The following is a 17,022-nucleotide window of genomic DNA, read 5'->3' as shown; positions in this document are numbered from 1 at the left end:
ATAACTTTTGATGGGATTTTCAAGTACTTATTCTTAATGGTTCAAGAGGATCACCTCAAGTATGCTAATTAATTACTGCAGACGTTATTTTAAGTTACGACATCAGACACAAAAACGCAATTTCTCAGAATATAAGTAGGGGAGAGTGGGGTCAATTGTAACATTTTTTACTTAACTATTTTTAACCAATAAAAAATCCAATATATTATTAGTATTAATTGACAGACGAATAAAGTAGACTATCCTCTACTAGAAAATAAATATATACCTTATTTTTAATGTTATTATATTTAATTTTTCATCCAATTACGCTCAAATTTTGCCTTTCGCCATGTAAAATTAGATGTTATAAAATGACGTAAACTCTTACAATTCAAAAGTTTTTCAACTATTTTTAAATAAAATAATAAAAAAAATAATAAATATTTCCTAAAATTTACTTTTTACATGGTATATCTTTGGATAAACGAATTATATATATGTGTCATCAAAAATTTTTCAATTCGCTGCACTAATTCTCGAGATATAGCAATGTACACAAATATTAAGGGGTCTAAAATTTCTATAGTTTGGGGTTCAGAAATCCGAACCTGTTGATAAAAGAGTATGTTTATTCAGAGAAAGTGCACTTTTGTGTCTGATTTCGTAACTTAAATTATTGTCTGAGATAATTAATTAGCATATTCGAGGTCACCCGCTCGAGCCATTAAGTTTGAGTCCTAGAACGCGAAGATCAGTTTAGTAAATAAAAAGTTTCTCAGGGTGGTCCATTTTTTTTCACAACGTACATACCCGTGAGCTTTATCTTTGGAAAACGTTAACACTTTTTACAAAATATATTTTCTAGTATCAGCCAATTTCTGGCTTTATATTACTCTGTAATTAAAAAATTAAAAAAAATTATTTTAATGACGAATTTAAAAAAAAAACATGTATAAGAACTCTGAAAATAATGTCTAATAAGTAAGTGCCAAAAACCAGGCAAAATTGAACGTGTAGCAAATGATTTCTGATTATTCTGATTTTTAATGATTTTCTACAAAACATCATAATGCTTTTCTCTGCACTACAAAACATCTTTGGCAAAAATCGCATAAATTGGCTGCTACGTTTCTTTTTTACATATTTAAAGGGGGAGGAGATAGAAATTATTCCAAATTAAATTTATAAATCTAAGAATTAAATAGGAAATCAAACGTTTGCTTTAACTTTAAATATTAAAGTAAAATGTTCCGAAAAATCCGAAAGATTTAGAAACAATTTTAGTAGAACAATCTATAATCATTTTGGACGTCAAAAGTTAGGACCGTGCTTTTTAAATCAAAAGTTGTAAGCAGCATCATTTTCCTCGCATAACTTTCTAATTTTCTCTTAAAATAGTCTGATTGGATTGAATTTTTTAATATGGATGTATTTTAAGAGTTTTTTAGTGAATAAATTATTAAGCAATTTGTCACCATCCTTAATTTTTAAAAAAGCATTGTCCTTAAGTTAGTTAGTTTTTGAGTCTTACAGAATGGACGAAGATCGTACCGCAAAAAGAGTTTTCAATGCCAGACCAGTTGGCACACGAAAAGAAGCAGGCCGAATTTGAGTTGAATTGGCCTAAAAAAAAAACCTTTTGGTCTTTAAAACTAAAAACTGGAAAACACTAGCAGGAAAAAGGTTAGCCAGGAAAAAACTTTTAGAGAGGTTCAAAGCCTACCGTGTGCTGTCAAGCCATTGATGATGATGAATATACATTGTTTTAATTTGCATTTGCATCATAGAAGGTGATTGTTTGCCGTACCCTGTAAAACAATCTAAGGGAATAGTAGAAAAACTCCGGTAGAAGAGACTCCAGATGAAGTTTGTAAAAAGTATTTGAACCTTAAACTACAGGCTGATCTATATTTGCTACGACGTAAAATTACGTCGTAGCAAATATAGATCAGCCTGTAAAATAAGCATTGCCGATACAATAAGGATTGTTACGTAAAAGAACCCTAGTAAAGGAATGAACACCGTCAGTGAAATGAAATACAAGATCAAAAATTTGCCTATACTGCGAGACTGACGGTGTGATTGTGGTACGTGGTCAGCATTAATCACAGACTTCCTTTACTTTTAAACAAGTTCTAAACTTTACAAGAAAAAAAAAACAATGCTCTTCTGTATTTTTCTTTTTCACAGAAATAATATCGTGTTGAGTCTAACGCTCAATAACTGATAAGTGTAAAGCAGCATAGAAATATTTGAGAGTTTTTTTAACATGCATAATGCGGACTTATTATTTTTTTATGGAGAATTTGAGGCCTTCTTAACCGTCAAATATTTTCATCAAAATTAAAGTTGTTAAATGTTGATTGACTATATGATAGTAATATTAAAGTTAAAAATTAAGTTCTATTGAAGTTGTTGAATGTTAATTGACTATATTTGTTTAGGCAATTCGTAGGTGTTATGTACCATCCTGAACACCTAATTCTAAATAAGAAACGAATTTTTTTTTTTTAAATTTGTAGGTTAAAAGATGCATAGCTCCTTTTTTGTGGGGGGGGGGGCAGTCCTTAGTGAATAAGTCATTCCCAATGAGTTTCGATTGTTTTAACGTTCATAATGACGTTCAATCGTGACGTCACTCAGCTTAGTATTTTCCTTAAGTTTATTTTTTTTATCAAGTTATGGTTAGAGCTGATTTACTTAGTGCTGATTCTTGATTTTAAATATTCATATTAGGTAATGATTAACATTCGTTATCTGTTAAGCATCTGTAATTATTTTTTTTTTGCTGAAGTGTCTGCAATTTTCTCTGCGCCGTGTAATCAATGTTGATTTAAATAGGATTTGTACATATTATTATTATTTTCAACTTGTGGATTAATTCGCAATTTTAGCTCTAAAAAATAAAAAAAATAAAAACATTTCTGTTTTTATAGATGATCTAACTAATTAAGAAATTACATTAAGTCAGATTCTAAATGGGCCCATTTTGGTAGCGAGCTATGCTCGTAAATCAAACCATATAATATCGTGTAGAAATGTTTAGCGTTGATGAGTGTCACAAAGCAGAGAGCAGATCCTATAATAATCCAAATTTAACACAATTTTTTTTCTCGTGACCCAACTGACAAGCTTTCTTTTGAAAGACTTTGACTGTGAAAAAACCTATTGGTTGAAGAATTAATTTCCTTCATGTATTAAAGAACTCTGCCCGTAAGAACAATCTAGTAGGTTACAGTTTTACACTAATAACGTAAATTTACGGAACTTTACCGTTTAACTTGAAAAATAGGCTGTGTTCGTAAAGTTATATGGTAAATGGATGTTAAACTCTGCACTTTTTGACTGTGTATTGTAATCCTCTGTTCAGGCTTAGGTGTTGTTGCATTTCTACCTCCATTATTTCCTGGTAGTCCAGGAATATTGTGCACTTATGTGTGTATAATGTTGAATAATGTGTTCAATGTATGAACTTAGTTTTATTTACCGCATTCTGCAACTGGAAGAGGCTCTTATCTATAATTTCTATATACACGTAACTTTAAATTATTTGTATATCATTGTAGTGAATATAATGTTGAATCGAATATATCGCTTCAGAAACAATGTCAAACTAAAACATTTTGCTTCCACTTCAGCTATTTTTAATAGATTTTACTTGAAAAGTGGCAAAACTTGGAAATATAATATAATATAATATAATATTATATTCTCTTTTTTAACTAACTTTACTGACGTTATATATATTTTAACTTACAAAATGCTAATATTTTTTTTCATAAATTTAACTTAAAACTATTTTAATTATCAAGAAAATACCTAGTTTAAAATTATTTCAAATATAAATATCATGGATGTGATAATTATGTTTTCGTTTAAGTTTTATATATCATTCATATAGTTAAAAAAAGTCTTAATTCTTTTAGTTTTTGTCTAGTTACTTAAACGTCTTTAAGTTATGAATTACGTAAAAATTTTGTAATTTTTCATGGATAGTAACTTTTTTTGTAACTCATACTTTAAATGACCAGAAAAAATATTTTTGTTAATCATTTGGTTCTGAAAATAGTGCACTTTTTATAGAAACGAAATTTCACAAATTTGTATTTCACTGTAAGGGATAATGACATTAAAAACATCATTTATGCGAAATTTTTTAAGCATTATGATGTATAATTTCATTTTATAACGTGTAATATTTTGAAAGAAAAAAAAATTAATCCCTTATTAAGTACATTTATAAAATGAAAATCCCTTAAATTTATCGTATTATAGCATAATACGATAAATAGTAAAACTACTAATAGTAAAACTACCAATGACTACTGACTGATGACTTTAGATAGTGATTCGCACTAGTAGTGCGAAATCTGCTATCTAAAGTCATTAGTCATGCAAAACATTATAAATTTTCTTATGCACCGTTTATTCTGTCACTTTCTTTAAACGATCAGGAAGACCGAAAACAGTGTATTTGCGAAATGAAATTTTTCGCTCCTAGAATATTAAGTACCAGTTTTATGAACTAAATGTTTCGGTCAAGACTAGAGACAGATTCAGAGAAATTAGCTACATATCTTAATTATCATTTCACGTATTTTTCTTTAATCTAAAAACGTGTTCAGATTCAAAATGTTTTTCTAATTTCTACAGGATTACAAGTTGCAAGTAGTTATGAAATCCCTTATGACTTTTACAAAAAAAAAAAAAAAATTGTTTATTTTTTTTGGATTTATTCATATTTTATGATTTTAGCTTAACTTTGTTATTTAAAGTATAATTTAAAAACAAGAGTTGATAACCTATTTTTAGTATAATAGCTTCCTATATGGTATATGAAAAATTAGATTAAAAATTCTTACTTATCTATTTTTTTATAATTCTTAATCTTTAGGATTTTCTAGAACAAACTATAAATAACTAAAACTGTATAAACAAATAGGGGGAAGCGTTGTACCGAACCTTGGAACAGTTTGAAAACAAAGATTTTTATTTTTACTTGGGTAAGGATTATAGTAGATATGTGTAAGCAATCGGTTATTGCTTACCACTTAAAGAATCTATGACCACTTAAAAATAAAAATACGATATTTTATAAGGGATAAATGAATTATTTTTTACATCCTTGCAAAGTACCTCAAGGTATAACACTATGATGTGTTTTGGGATGCAAGGATTTGTACCTTGGTACTGAATAAAAGATAAATAAGTAAATCTTATTGTAAATCTTATTTAATAAATACAAAGCATTATATTTATAATCGTCGTTGAACAGCAGACTCAATTTTTGGGTTTACGACTACTAATTTTCGACCACGTAGCCTTGTAATTTTGAACCCAATTCAGAAGATAAGGAAACTCTTGGATCGAGTATTGGGAGAAATTTGCCTTCGTGGAGGACTTTTTTGATGGAACTAACCCTCATTTGCGTTACATGGAGAGGAAGACCACGAGAATCTCCCATGGTTAGCCTGACGGCAAGGGAACTCTAACCCATGATCCGTCTACCACTGAGGATATTTCACGTCAGTACTGTGGTCGGTGCAAGATGAGATGAATCGAACCCGGTTCACCTCATTGGAAGGCGAACGCTCTATCCCTTGAGCCATCGCGGCTCATACAAAACATTATAAAATAAATAAATAAATAAATAAATAAGTAAATAAATAAATAAATAAGTAAATAAATAAATAAATAAATAAATAAAAAAGGCTTCTCTATCTACCTGATTGATTATTCCATATTATATGTATTAACACTCTCAGGGAATGATTTCTTCTGAAGAGCCTGTTGCTGAGGGTGTAGACCTTTATTAACTCTTCTTTTATTTCATATATACAATCAACGGACCTCTATATAACGAAGTCGCTTAACCCCGATAATGAGTTCGTTACATAGAACATTCGTTAAATAGAAAAATACCTTTTGAAATACTGAAACAACGCAAAACTGGTCATAAATTCGTAAACACTAGACATAATTAAAATAGCAATTGATATACACCGAAGAGCCATTACATTATGACCACCCTGCTAATAGCATGTAGGACCACCTTTAGTCCTTAAAACTGCTAGCACCCACCGTGGCATTGATTCCACAAGGTGATGATAGGTAGACTGAGGCATCTGGTACCAAACGCTCATCAACTGGTCCTGCTATTCCCTCACATTGCGAGGGGGTAGCGTGGCAGCACGAATTTGGTTTTCCAAGTAGGGCCACAAATGCTCTATTGGAATAAGGTCAGTTGAATTTGGGGGCCAAGACATGACTTGAAAGTCACTGGAATATTCCTCGAATCAATCCATGACGATTCGACCCTTATGACATGGTGCATTATCCTGTTGGTAAACACCATCCCCCGCAGGAAAAACTGTCGCCATGAATGGGTGAACCTGGTTTGCAACTATGTTCAAGTTGTTTACAGACGTCAGGGATTGTTCCATGAGGATTATGGGTCCTAATGTGCCCCATGAAAACATTGTTTCTGGGCGAGAAACCATGAAAACCTGGGCGAGCCCATTGTTATAGATGGAGGGTGGTCATAATGTAATGGCTCTTCGGTGTACCTTTATCTTGTAAACTAGTATCTACTATTTATTTTAGAAATCTTAACTATAAAAGAAATCTGCATGGAAAGCAAGAATGGAGCAAAACATTATCCAGTGTTACACTATCATGCTACATACATTTTCAACTAAAAAAAAGCTAAATTTATGTATAAAATTACAGCTGCATTTATTATGAAAGTAATTTTAAACATATGTTACGTTAAGTTTAACCGCTACTGATAAAATTTGTTAATTTTGTCTGAGTTTTTCGTTTGAAATGCAAAAAAAAAAAAAAAAAAAAAAAAGGAGAAAGAGATTTTGCAGCTTTTTCTAAAGGCTAAGTGACTTCGAAAAACAATTCAAGGTCATTTCCCCCTTAAATGCGCCAACAAGTTTTAAATGTTCTGAAATATTTTGGGCAATAGGGAAAGTGAATCTCAACGAAAAGCTCGTTAAATAGAAAATTCACTTCACTATTTGGAAGCCATTTTACTAAGAAATTTCCAAAATGTTCTTGGTTTCTCGAAAAAAATCGCAAAGCAGAGAAGTTTGCAGAATGGAAGTTCGTTACATAGAAGTCCGACTGCAGTTTCATTTCTTAAAATGCTCGTTCCCGCTTTACAGGCATAAGATTCCAAAATTTTAACAATTTAGTCCCACCACATTGAAAAAAAATCATGTCCTATAAAAGTGTTAGCTGTTCAGATTAACTAACCATGCCATTAAGTAGAACACAATTAAAAGCTCAATACACTATCTTAATTTTTAACACTAATCAATTAGGGAAAAAAAAGAAAGACATAATTTACTTTCCGATGAAATTTTTTCTTTTTATTTTCTAGCTCCCACAAATCTAATTTTAAAGTATCCGTGTCTTTACTATCACTTTAATTATTATGTCTTTACTATCACTTTAAAGTAACTTCTGTGTCAGGTTAGTTTTGTTAGTCGCCAGTTGATGTGTTGTCACACTTCTTATTATCCTCTTCCTTCTCCTTGTCCATGAACCCCTTTCTTCAAGCCAGACATCTTTTGTGGACGGTACAAAATTAAAAAAAAAAAAAAAAAATTAGGAGTTGATTTTTATGTTTCTGTTGGGTTTTGCATTTATTCTCATCATTTTTGTTTTACTATTAACTAATGAAGGCCAATTTTCCAAGCATAATTGTTAGACTTCAGTTTTTCTTTTAGATTATTAATATTAGCTGATATGAGGAAAATATCATTCACAAAATAAGTCTTCCAATGTTGAGTCAATCTTATTCTTCTTTTTTTGATTGTTAATAGTCTTGTTTATAATCTAGTCGTTTTACAAGAAAACAAAAAAAGGAATTTTTTTACTGACTTCAATTACCATGTGTTTTGCTTTACTTTCCTCTAGAAGAAATATTCTAATGAAGCAATAATTTTACGACATTTTATCGTTTTTAAAGAAAAAAAAAGAGGATCCGTCCTTTTAACCTCTTTTTGCCTCGTACCTCTTAATTTATTGATCTTTATTAAAAAATACTCCTATTAGAAAAAGATAGCCTTAGGGTTACTTTATCAGGACTGTGAACTTTCTTCGCTTTTTGAGATAAATTTCTTAGAGTGATTGATATGTATTATTCTTTGTTTTGCAAATTTATTTTAAATTATTTTTCAATTATTTAAATTATTTATGTGTAGATTATTCTAAATTTTGTACGAAACCACCATTTTGTTTCTGCTCTCCCGTGGTGATAAAATGTTGGCAAAGCTACCAAAAATTCTGAAAGTTTTAGTTTTTAATTGCCTACCATTCTATAAAATATTTAGCGAAAAGAAGCATAACAGTTGGCAGCACTGCATCATAAGCATTTTCTTTCTTCAAGTTTTGTTTGCAATATTATATTAATGTTGTAAATATCTACTTTTGGATCTAAAGTTAGTTATTTAAATTTGTGCTATCTGTTCTCTAAATTGACAAGGGATTACAAGTTGTTTATTGATGCGCACACAAGCCAGCATATGAATCTGTAACAATAAACGAAATACTCAGCACTTTTTAATAGCTAAATGGTTCTTTAAAGAAAAGAAATATCCACTTGGTATAAACAAATATTTGCAATAAATTTATACATAGCTGTTCATTATATGTAGACTACTTTTGATCCAAAACATTTAAAAATTTCCCAAGCAGCCTTTGTTAAATTGCATCTCATCCACATAAGGTGAAATCAGTAGAAATCGATGTTTTCAAAAAAGTCTTTTTTCGAAAAATATTAAGAATACAATTGTTTCATTTCAAGTACATCCTTTGCCTGTACAAAATATTTTATCTAGTAATAGTGAACTAGAGTTCAGTAATGTTAAATCCAATAATAGTTTTCTGATAAATCACATTTTGAGAACCATTTACCTATCTAACCTTTTATAAATGCATGTTCTTAAATTATTTATATGTAGCGGTAGAATTGTTTCTTAATTAAATCATTAATGCATTCACTTTGCTAGAAAAGATAACGTTTTAAATTAAGAAAATTCCGGTGCTATTGAAAGGTATATTTTTAGTATTTATTTTGCAAAATTAAGACGCTCGTTTGTATCATATAATATAATTGATATAAATACCTTTATATTGATATAAAATGATTCGCTTGAAACTTTTTGAAATTAAAAGTGGTGGCTAATATTAGAAATTTCAAATTTCAGTTAAACATAACATTCAAAACAGAGACAGTGCTTTAGAAATAAACAATAGCTCCATGTTGCTAAAAAAAAGGTGAACATTTATAAGGAAATAGTTCTACATGCTTGTAATATTTTTGAAATAAAGGTCCGAGATTAGCACATGGCGGATTAAAAACTATATATTATGTTTTCATTAAGTTCCTTATATTTTATAATGAACGAAAATAAAAATAGATTTTTTTTTCTCCCAAAGGTAATGTATGGTCCCTACAGCTGAAAGCTTGCACTGAGTGATTTTTCATCGTTTCCGATAGTTGAAATATCATTTTGACTGCAATCACTACAGCGATGACCAATACGTGAAAACGTCCGTGACTACTTGGTAAACGGAGCAGGAGGCAAGTTAGTATGAAGAGGATATTTTAATTCTAGTTGTTAGGTATGATAAGTGTTTAAACAAACTTGTAAACTATGCTGAAAAAAAAAGAAAAATTTATGTGGAAGCTGAAAAAAATTTTCTACTTGAAAATTTTCTTTCGTTTGGTTTTTATTTTAAAACGGCCCTTACATAAAAAACAGTCCTCGTAAAAGAAAATCGCAGATCATAATACCTGACACATTCTCACTGATCTTAACCAAAAATATTACTCCGTTAGGTCAATGTGCCATTAGTTTCCAAACAAAAAATGTTTGGTTAGAATGATAAAATGTTTTGATATTGATAACATTGTTTATAGGAGAGGAAAAAATTTCGTGTGACGCTGTTTTTCCTCTAAACTTGCCTTAACCGTTACCCATATGACGCCATTGTTAAGGGCATAGTAAATTTTTTTTTGAATTCTCCTTTTGTAGGCAAATTTTCTCTTTAATGGATGATTCTTAGTTATTTCTAATTTAAATTTCAAGTTATTTGCCAAATTTTACTTTTAAATAATTCAAAAGTTCATATAAAACGCCATTATATGCAAGTCATCTCGTGCTATAGCGTTGGTATAAATCCTTAAAATATTGGCATTCTTGCTTAATCTCAGAATTTACCTTAGAAAAACAAGACACATGTTCTCTCCATAATATGTTAATAATATTAAGATTTATTTTGCGATTAGAAAATATGCAAGTGAGGTTATTCTTAAAATATAGTGGTGGTCAAGTCTAAACATTTTCAACTTCACCTGAAACTTTTTTTATAAAGATGCTTTCCATATCTGCTAACTTTTCCGATAAAATGAACGTACTTGACTGACCCGGACGTGATATGGTTCCAGTACTATTTAGATTAATTTGTCAGTCACCTTTTTAAAATTGCGCAGTATAAAGGAACTAGCTTAAATAATATCTTGCTCAGTTTTTATCAAATTTTGGTTAAAATTTCGAATCAGCTCAATCTTAAATTTCTCCAAAAGTTTTTTTAATCCGATTGTATATTTATGAAGTTATAGCAAAGAAACGTAGGCGAAAAAATAATTTTCTTTATAAAAATGTCCATATTTCTATGAATATTTATTCCAGGTTTACGAAACTTTATGCAGTTATTAAAATAACTACTTAAGTTATCGATACAAGTGTTTTGCTTGATTTTCTGGCGTAGGGCGTTCAAAAACACTTGTTTTCTTTCGTATTTTATTGTAAGTCTTCCAAACCCCTTAAAGCCTTAAATCTTATTGCTAAGCATGAAAATTCTCATGAACTAAACATCTCTAAAGTTACAAATTAATCCTTTAAATATTTTTTGATAAATTTAAGAAATGTCAAAAACTGAAAGTTTAAAGTGAAGCTGATTTCACTATTGCAGGATGGTGTAGTTTGTAACCCTATCTGGAAACACCTACCAAATTTTTATGTTAAATCCCTAAAAATTCTTAGATGGTAGATAACATTTCCTGTGACACCAAATGTTTTTTTTCCAATGCCCGCCAGGGGAATGACCTACGTCATACAGACATCTGAGGGGCAGATTTGTTGGCCACTTTTCCAGGGGCACCCTATTAAGTGGGCCAACGTTGCTCCCACATTAGAGACAGATAGTATAGAGAATGAAAGAACATCCATGCCTTGCCCGAAATTCGAACCCAGAACCCTTCTGATGCAAGGCCAGTTCTCTGATCCAACCAAATGCTCCAAATCTGGACCAAATCGGGACACCAAATGCTCCAAAATCTATTTTTTATTTCCTATAACTATAAGTTCCAGATTTCAAAAGTTTTCTTTTTAATCATCCCAGCTCTTCCAACACATTAATAAGGAGACGAGCTCAGCCCGGGCACAATGCAGGTCGATGTCGTAAGCTAAAAGAAATTTTGGGGCCTAAAAATTATGCTTAAGTTTTCTAAGGCCCCGGATGTGCAGTCGGTTAATGTATCGCTCACACAGATGTTGTAAAACTAGGGGTAGTTTGCTGAACACTGACTAAGCAATTGATGTGTCTATGCAGCAGATGCACATTAAATCTAACCTGGATAAATGTCCTCTTATTGATTGTGGTGCAGAAGTTTGGAGAGATTAGTAACCGGGAGCTGTCGACTGACTTGCTTCAAAACTTCGTGGCATTCCTACCGTAGCTGTTAAAAAAACTTTGGAAAACAGACTTATTGGGCATGGTTGGGTGATGTTCGAAAATTTTTATTTATTTGCGTACAACGTCAAACAAAAATATGTACTAAAATCTGTTTTAGTAAGTAAGTGTGAAATAAATGTAAAAATTATTAAACAGTAGCAATTTAGAAATATAAGACCCGCAGTGGACTGATCATAAAGACACGGTTCCCAGCACAACACCGAAGTCAAACATCACTGGCTGCGGTTAGTAAGCGGGTGGGTGACCACTTTGACCAGTCTCCGTAGGAACCGAGGGTGCGCGGTATCGGCTCTCTTTAAACTGTTTTATCGTAAAGTGCTCGACGCCGGGCTGCCAAAGCAGAGGAGCCATCCCCTCTGTAGAGGATCAAAATTACGATGGGCTTTCTTCGGATCATCCTCAGGGATGTTTCCCAGACAGTCGTAAATAGCCTATTGTGCAGCTCTAGTGCGACGTAAAAAAGTACCTACCTACCTCAGAACTGTAAAAAATTATGATTTAGAAAGGAGTAATTTAAAATAATGTATTATATAACTGCGTGCAGTTCGGTTATATATCTTTTAAGAATTTCTATTTTGGTTGATCTATCGGGTGGACTTAGATCTCAATTTGTTCAGAAAAGTGTTTTTGGTCTGATGAAAAAAATATTGAGATTTACATAAAGCAATAAGAATTTTGCATTCCGCTGTTATTTGTCGGAAATTCCTAAAACTTGTTGAATATCTAGAAAATAAGGAGCAGATTGATTAATACAAAACTGTCATCGTTGTAAATAGCGTGGTTCATCGTTATTTTGCCCCCATATTCATAGATACGTACATATAAAAATGCCTTATCTTAAAAATCAAAGCAGAAAACGGTAGGAGAGAAAATAATCAAAATGTAATAGAAAGTAATAGAAATTCTATGCTTATCGTAAGGGTATACATTTCGTTTTAATTTTATTTTCGATGCAGAAACCTTTTAAGTACAACCTTAAATATACTCGCCTAGATGCAAAAAAAGTGGACTTTCAAACTAATTAAGAACTGCAGTTAGCGTTCTTCTATGTTTCACAAGTTACATCAAAACAAAATAAGTGCTAGTTAAAGTAAATGCATTGCGTTTAAAAACAGTTCAGCATACAGAAATGAAGTTCAGATTTCCAAATAAATTTATTCAGCATTATCTACATTTACAACAAGAAATGTGTAACTTCATATTTTTATAAGACATTTGTAAAATATAAATGCTACAGAATTCGTACAAAGCTTAATTTTTATTATAATCACTTGAACACTGTACTGAGAACATAAATCTGGGAAATCAGTTGTAAAATTTTATATAATATATCACTAAAATATCAAGCACGATTTTCTGTTTTTTATAATATGTTGATTTTATTGTTTCAACACCAATAACATGCTTATGAAAATTAGTCACTTAAATTTTTCCTATGTTTTGATAATTTTTCGGTAACTCCCCAGAACATGAAATGTCGCATTATTATTTAACTCTTTAATCAACTCTTTAATTAACTCTTATTTAACTCTTTTTATCATAAAAAACACTCTAATAGTTACAAAAAAATCTGATAAATTATCGGTATCATAATCTGATAATTATGTCTGTACTAAAATATAAAATACAAAATAAGTAGACTGAAAATTGATTTTCCATTCATATTCAAGAATTTATCAATAATTGATTTGTAAATTAAAGAAATTTCAACTATAAATAACTGTTTCTCTAAGATCTGAATGAGTACAAACTTGAAAAATCATTTGTTTGGAAGATTTTACCTTTAATGGTGCTTCATGCAGTATACACATTTTAGCTTTTTACAATCTTAAACATGACACATAATTTGGGTGCCACTGAGGATATTTTTCGTCAGCACTGTGATCAGAGCTAGTCGCGTTCAGAATTAATATTGACTAGCCGTCTCTGAGATTAGAACCTGAGTCATCTCATTGGGAGGCGGGGGCTCTATTACCTGAGCCAACTCTTATGAAGAGCACATTTTATTTTACAATCGTTGTTGAACAACCGACAAAATTTTGGGTTTACGAATGCTAATGTTCAACTCCGTAGCCTTGTAATTTTGAACCCAATCCAGAAGACAAGGGATCTCCTGGATCAAGTATTGGGAGAAATTAGCCTTCGTGGGGGACTTTTTGTTGGAACTAACCCGCATTTGTGATACTTGAAGAGGAAGACCACGAGAACCAGTCACGGTTGGCCTGACTGCAAGGGGACCCTAACCCATCATCCGTCTGCCACTGAGGATATTTTTCGTCAGCACTGTGGTCGGTACAAGCAGGATGCTGAATTCGTATCGACCAGCCATCGCTGGGATTCGATCCTGGTTCACCTTATTGAAGAGCGAACGCTCTAAGGAAGATCAAATGTGCGAAATTATTTTTTCGAGCTTGACAGTTATTCATGACTGTTAGTTTCAGTTTTGCTATTTTTAGCCAACGCTATTATTGTCTATCCCTCAATCCTCTGAATATTTTAAATCGAATTGCTATCTATAAAAAATCCTATGAACTAAGCATCTGTGAAGTTAGAAATAATCCTTTAAGTATTTTTTGAGAAATTTAAAAAAGTCAGTTTGAAAGTTTAAGGTAAGCTGAATAATTATCTTTTTTCATTTGTTAACAATTGAAGATTTATTAATCTCTAAAAATGCAAAACTGATTTTTCTTAAATGTTAAAGAAGAAAAATGTAATTAATGTTGGATGACATTTATCCTCTAATAATTGCTTCTCAATAAATATTCTTGCTAGATTGTCCAAAGCGCCCTATAAGGTGGACCCTGTTCAAGATTTTTTTCATAAGTGTAAGTGATTTGTCTTATTAAAAAAAAAGTCACACTACAAGAATAATTTTTAAAGAGATAAAAAACCAAATCTAAAAAGTGGATCAGCTAACCACTTTTCCCCTTAAGTAAAAAAACAAAAATAAGTTGAAATAATAAAATAGTTATTAATTATATAAAGTTCTTAATTTATTCCATGCCTGATACTGTTTCCTAATTACAAAAGAAGTTTTAAGATAGTTAAAATATAGTTTGCTGATTTGGATGATTATCTAAGCGAGATTCTATTGCAGAATTGTTGATTGATTTGACAAATCGTTGAATGTCAAAAGAATCTATATCTCCAATGGGACCCTGCATTAAGGAAGAAAGGAATTTGAAAGTTTTTTTTTTTGATATAAAGTATGAAATACAAAATTTTAATTATTTATATTATCTATTTCAATTATTTTGGCAAAGATATAGATGTTCCCCCTGGAGGCAATGTCTGACATGAAACCTAGCAGAGATATTATTTAGAGAATTAACTGTTTCCTAATTACAAAAGAAGTTTTAAGATAGTTAAAATATAGTTTGCTGATTTGGATGATTATCTAAGCGAGATTCTATTGCAGAATTGTTGATTGATTTGACAAATCGTTGAATGTCAAAAGAATCTATATCTCCAATGTGACCCTGCATTGAGGAAGAAAGGAATTTGAAAGTTTTTTTTTTGATATAAAGTATGAAATACAAAATTTTAATTATTTATATTATCTATTTCAATTATTTAGGCAAAGTTATAGATGTCCCCCCTTGAGGCAATGTCTGACATGAAACCTAGCAGAGATATTATTTAGAGAATTAACTGTTTCCTAATTACAAAAGAAGTTTTAAGATAGTTAAAATATAGTTTGCTGATTTGGATGATTATCTAAGCGAGATTCTATTGCAGAATTGTTGATTGATTTGGCAAATCGTTGAATGTCAAAAGAGCCTATATCTCCAATGGGACCCTGCATTAAGGAAGAAAGGAATTTGACAGTTTTTTTTGATATAAAGTATGAAATACAAAATTTTAATTATTTATATTATCTATTTCAATTATTTAGGCAAAGATATAGATGTCCCCCTTGGAGGCAATGTCTGACATGAAACCTAGCAGAGATATTATTTAGAGAATTAACTGTTTCCTAATTACAAAAGAAGTTTTAAGATAGTTAAAATATAGTTTACTGATTTGGATGATTATCTAAGCGAGATTTTATTGCAGAATTGTTGATTGCTTTGACAAATCGTTGAATGTCAAAAGAATCTATATCTCCAATGAGACCCTGCATTAAGGAAGAAAGGAATTTGAAAGTTTTTTTTGATATAAAGTATGAAATACAAAATTTTAATTATTTATATTATCTATTTCAATTATTTAGGCAAAGACATAGATGTCCCCCCTAGAGGCAATGTCTGACATGAAGCCTAGCAGAGATATTATTTAGAGAATTAACCACATAATTTGAAAATATGACAGAATAATATTAAAAAAGGTAATTTTTTAAACAAAAATTTATGACGTGGCGAAACTTATGCTACAGATTGTTCACAATTAAATTTGAATTAACGAAATGAAGGTATGAATAAATGATGAATAAATAAATGAAGGAATGATGAAATTTTAGTCTAATTAATCGAATTTTTATTCTAATTTTGATCTAACGAATAAATGATGAAATTTTATTCGAATGATGTATTATATGCACAGATACTTACTTCCAATCATCTATACTTGCTTGAATACCAGATGAAATCTCAAGATGCTTCTATTAATTGTCGTCTCCCTATTTCTTCTGATGATCAAACGGATTTAGTTATGCCTGCCGTCCTCAATAGTGCTTCATCTAATTTCGAAAGTGCTTTTGTTTTCACCTCACTTATATTTTGATATGTGATCCCCAATATGCTTACATTACATTATATGTTACATACAGGTCACGCTTTTGCTGACCCAGAATTTAGGTTCTTGAAAGCTATTTATTGATGGTGAGTGATGTATTATATTTTCTCTTTCAGATGCTATCTGACTTATTCACGCAGAAGTGAGAAATGAAAGCAAGAATGACACAATTCAATGTTGACTTCTTCGCAAGAAGGAATCCTTACCAAAAATGTAAAAAATTTATATGTATTACAAAAAAAGAAAAAAAAAGCATAAAACTTTTATTCTATTAAAATTTACAACTATCCATAAATATTTACTTTTGTCTACATTAATACCACAAATTATACCAAAATAAAATTTCAGTGCCGTCAGATTTATATTTTTACAATAAATCACAGCACTTAAAAATTTTAAAAACAATTATATAAACAACAAAACTTGATCCTTATCAATGAAATTCCAATATTTACAAGGATCGCGAGAAAAGAACACAACATTCACAAAAGTAAATTGTCAATATCTGTTCCTTGTGGAGGGTGGAATAAG

General features: G+C 30.7%; 1 long non-coding RNA gene across 1 annotated transcript in view; it reads left to right on the top strand.

Annotated features, from left to right (window-relative positions):
* LOC107443632 (uncharacterized) overlaps positions 1-16,786 on the top strand; it is a 53,189-nt gene extending 36,403 nt beyond the window's left edge. Inside the window, exons 2-3 of the long non-coding RNA XR_001584008.5 lie at positions 9,436-9,584; positions 16,608-16,786. This is a non-coding gene — a long non-coding RNA (uncharacterized LOC107443632). The remainder of the gene's footprint in view (positions 1-9,435; positions 9,585-16,607) is intronic.
* Positions 16,787-17,022: the final 236 nt, after the last annotated feature.

The sequence above is a fragment of the Parasteatoda tepidariorum genome, chromosome 12 (assembly GCF_982258835.1).
Source record: "Parasteatoda tepidariorum strain Cologne lab strain chromosome 12, Ptep-v5.0, whole genome shotgun sequence".
NCBI lineage: Eukaryota > Metazoa > Arthropoda > Arachnida > Araneae > Theridiidae > Parasteatoda > Parasteatoda tepidariorum.
The sequence above is the reverse complement of the archived record's forward strand: the minus strand, read 5'-3'. Positions and strand labels throughout refer to the sequence as shown.